The sequence below is a fragment of the Haliaeetus leucocephalus genome, unplaced genomic scaffold, assembly GCF_000737465.1.
Source record: "Haliaeetus leucocephalus isolate CR32 unplaced genomic scaffold, Haliaeetus_leucocephalus-4.0 Scaffold32, whole genome shotgun sequence".
In the NCBI taxonomy this organism is placed as follows: Eukaryota; Metazoa; Chordata; class Aves; order Accipitriformes; family Accipitridae; genus Haliaeetus; species Haliaeetus leucocephalus.
This window is the reverse complement of record NW_010972468.1, coordinates 897340-901423: the sequence shown is the minus strand read 5'-3', so window position 1 is coordinate 901423 and position 4084 is coordinate 897340. Positions and strand designations below refer to the sequence as shown.

At 52.2% G+C, this 4084-nt stretch overlaps 1 protein-coding gene across 1 annotated transcript in view; it reads left to right on the top strand.

The window, feature by feature from the left end:
* The window catches only part of LECT1 (leukocyte cell derived chemotaxin 1), a 23475-nt gene that overhangs the window by 6497 nt on the left and 12894 nt on the right, over positions 1-4084 (top strand). The window lies entirely within an intron of this gene.

Genomic DNA, 4084 nt, shown 5'->3' with positions numbered 1-4084 from the left:
TTTAAGGTAAAGGAAGAAAAGCTGCTAGAAGCTTCCCCCATGTCTGACAGAGCCAGTGCCAGCCAGCTCCAAGATGGACCCACTACTGGCCAAGGCTGAGCCCATCAGTGATGGTGGTAGTGCCTCTGGGATAAGGTATTTAAGAAGGAAAAAAAAGTTGCTGGGGCACAGAAACTGCAGCCAGAGAGAGGAGTGAGACCATGTGAGAGCAGCAGCCCTGCAGCCCCCCAGGTCAGTGCAGCAGGAGGGCAGGAGGTGCTCCAGGCACCGGAGCAGAGATTCCCCTGCAGCCCGTGGGGAAGACCATGGTGAGGCAGGCTGTGTCCCTGCAGCCCAGGGAGGTCCACGGGGGAGCAGATCTCCACCTGCAGCCCGGGGAGAGAGGAGCCCATGCTGGAGCAGGTTTTCTGGCAGGACTTGTGACCCCGTGGAAGGGACCCACGCTGGAGCAGTCTGTGCCTGAAGGACTGCAGCCCGGGGAAGGGACCCACGCTGGAGCAGTGCATGAAGAACTGCAGCCCGTGGGAAGGACCCACGTTGGAGAAGTTCATGGAGGACTGTTTCCCGTGGGAGGGACCCCACGGTGGAGCAGAGGAAGAGTGCGGAGTCCCCCTGAGGAGGAAGGAGCGGCAGAGACAACGTGTGATGAACTGACCCCAACCCCCATTCCTGTCCCCCTGCGCCGCCGGGGGGGAGGAGGTGGAGAAAATTGGGAGTAAAATTAAACCCGGGAAGGAAGGAGGGGTGGGGGGAAGGTGTTTCAAGATTTGGTTTTATTTCTCATTACCCTACTCTGATTTGATAGGTAATAAATTAAACTAATCTCCCCAAGTCGAGTCTGTTTTGCCCATGACAGTAATTGGTGAGTGATCTCTCCCTGTCCTTATCTTGACCCACAAGCCTTTCGTTCTATTTTCTCTCCCCTGTCCAGCTGAGGAGGGGAGTGATCGAGTGGCTTTGGTGGGCACCTGGCCTCCAGCCAGGGTTAACCCACCACAATACCAAAGCCAAGATTTTCTTTTTCTGTAGGACTTTTTTCCTCAAAGGACTTTGGTTATTTTGAAGAGACGTCAAGTCAGCGGGAACTGAATCGGCACCACGTTATGGTGGTGTAAACGCATGGAAAAGCAGAGCCGTGAATCAGGTGCCTGGTCTCAGTAGCCCTCATGAATTTCTGCTCAGGCCATCACGGAGTTCAAATAACTATTTGGGACACTTAGAAAATGAAGATAAAATGCATAAGGCACCACAAGAGACTTATGGAAAGGCATGCAGCATCACCAAATCCTTCTCATTTTTAATATTTCCATTTCTCCTTCTAAACTTTTTCTTTAAACTGAAAAATAATGAGAAAATGTGCTTCCCTGAGACAAGCCAGTATATCGGCTAAGCAACCTCACATTCATCGTAGCACTCCAAGTACTCTGGAATGCTTTTCAGCCCAGAGGATAATAGTATTAGACGACCAGAAAGGCTGTCCTGTAAAATACTGTTATTATGATTTCCAGTCTCAGAAGTTGGCTTAATCCAGCTGAGCACACACATGTTATTTAGAGAGGAGACTGAGCTCAGACACTAGTATCATCATCATCTTTATTGCAAATGAAGAATTCAGCCGGTGAAAGGCAAGTCACGTTTTTTTGTCCTAAGCCCTGCAAACACTGGCTGTTGCACTCGTCTGCGCTCCACAGCAAGTGTCTGGAGCTGCTGAATGCCGAGCTGTTTGTATGGATTTGCATCTGTCTAAAAAATCTTGTTTTCTCTCTTGTCACCTAATCAATCAAACAGCAAAAGATGTGCTCCACGCACCCCCCAAGGAAAACAGCGATGTGCCCAGACAAAAGGCAAAGCATGAGCGTAGGGGTTAACTAGAGGTGGTAAGCTGCAAACCGTGTAAAAGGAACGGGTTTTTTCCCGGGAGTGAAGGTACCTCCACGAATATCCAGCCCAGATCTACTAATTACACCTATTCGTTCTTGCACCGACAGTGTCTTTGCTAACGCTCCTCCTCGACACCCCAGCTTCAGCCACCCTTTTGCTAGCCGAAATGGCGCAGCCTCCCTCTATCCTTCCATTCGCATCCCGGGGAAGGAGCCGTTGGGCACTCGGATGGGTACCAGGGTGGGGGGACACCGGCTTCCCCCACCTCAGTCGCAGGGAAGCAGCCGAAATGAGCCAAAGCCCAGCGAGCAGCAGCTCTTCCCGGGCAAGCGCTCCCTCCCTGGCACGTTTTCCCACGGGAGATGAGCACAGGGGCCTTAAAATAAATCTGTCTTTTTAAAGCAGCGATGCTAAATGGAGGTTTGAGATCAAAGGCTGGGATTCGCACATTTTGCCAAGATAGACATATCCATTCACGAGATTTTTGGTGTAACAAAATACTTGCTAATGAAGAGGACCGTAATCTTATTATTAGCCCCAACTACAAGAGTATGTCATTCGAGAGCAGGCTAGAATATGCCCTAGTTTAGGAAGTTGCACAGTAGGCTTCGCTTTTGGTTTAATGAGCTGTGATTGTGTTTATTTTTGGCAGCAACTATGCCCGTTAAATGTTTGTTTAAGGTCTGATCGTTAATGACAGTAATCGACAGGAAGGATGAATTTGGGTTGAAGGGAAGGAAAATGGGGATCGCGTCTCTGGGATTCGGTCCCCAAGCACGTGGATGTGAGGTGATTGGCGGGGCCTGAGTTTTCTCCGCTTTTGTGTCGCTTGATGGTAGTTTTTAAGCTACTGGTCACGTCAGTGAGGGGATTTAGACAGGAGAAACGGCAAAGATTTTTGCAGTTATGGAGCGGGGACGCAGAGGAGAGGCAAGCGTAGGAAATCAAGTGCGGGGGCCAAACCTGCCTCCTGAGGGCACGCGGAGCTGGGACGAGCCACGGCGGGACAGGGTCCCCGCCTGGCCTCCGCTGTCAGGATCCCAGAAGGTTTAAGACGGCGGGGACGTGTCCGTAGTGTGCAACAACAGAGCAGGAAGACACAAACCTGCCACATAAGCGAAGTAGAGAAGAGACGGGAAGAGAAATCTAAACAAAGATGCATAATTTGAAAAAAATTTGCTGTTGCAGAGTTGATTAGTGTAGGCACTGCACCGGAGTGAGATGGGGGCCCGTGGGCCAGGGTCCCCCCAGTTTAACCCCCCCCCCCCCCCTCCAGTGCTGTTGCCTGTCTGGGAAACTGGAGCTGGGCCACTAAGCAAGCAGGGCACAACCCAGGCTGCCCCCTTCACGCTCTTTTTTTCCAGTCGATATTTTTTTTTTCCCTCTGCTTCCAGCCTTAGGAAGGATGCTCTGCTCTGTGTTTGGTCATGTCAGCCCCAAAGGGGTCCAGCACTATTTGTTTTCCAGCATCAAAGAGCGCAGGCGCAGACACGCGCCTGCACATTTATGTACGGGCGGGATGTCCATGCGGTGCGTGAAGGGCACACAGACAGACACACGGACGGACACACATAGCCGGTCGTAGCCCTGAGTTTAAGCTTCCCATGTGCAATATTGGAACGAGCAAATAGGTGCAGATGAACGTCCCTTCCAAGCCCAATTCCCCTATGACCCTACTGTACTTTAGATGCTCAAAAAGCCCATCTGAGCATCACGAGCGAGAGGAAACAGAAGAAATCCCAGGGCTACGTCCACTTTAGAGGTCAAGTCGCAAGGTAGCCGTGACCTTTCGAAATGAAAAGATGAAATTACCCCCCAGGCTTTGCCCCCAGCGAGCCTGTGCCGGGGCTGGGCTCGACACCGACGGCAGCGTGTCAGCTCCGGCGCCTGCGAATTCCTGCAGCAAAGTGTCAAAAAAAAAAAAAAAAAAGGCAGTTAAAGCGCTGTTCTATTTTAAAAACCCCTTTTTTATGTCAGCCCTCTGGCTGTTGGGGCACCTCACCTCTCCGCGATGGCATCCCCTGCGTTCCTGACTCCCCCAAAACTGGAGCCAAGCCCCGGGGGGGGGAACACACACACATAGGGTTGGGACAGGGGGTCACAGCCCCGGGTGGGGGGCTCTGCCGGTTGTTTGCCGGCTCAAAGGGGCTCATTGTGCCCGGGAATGGGGCGGTCCCGTCCTGTGTGTCCCCCCCCCCCCGGG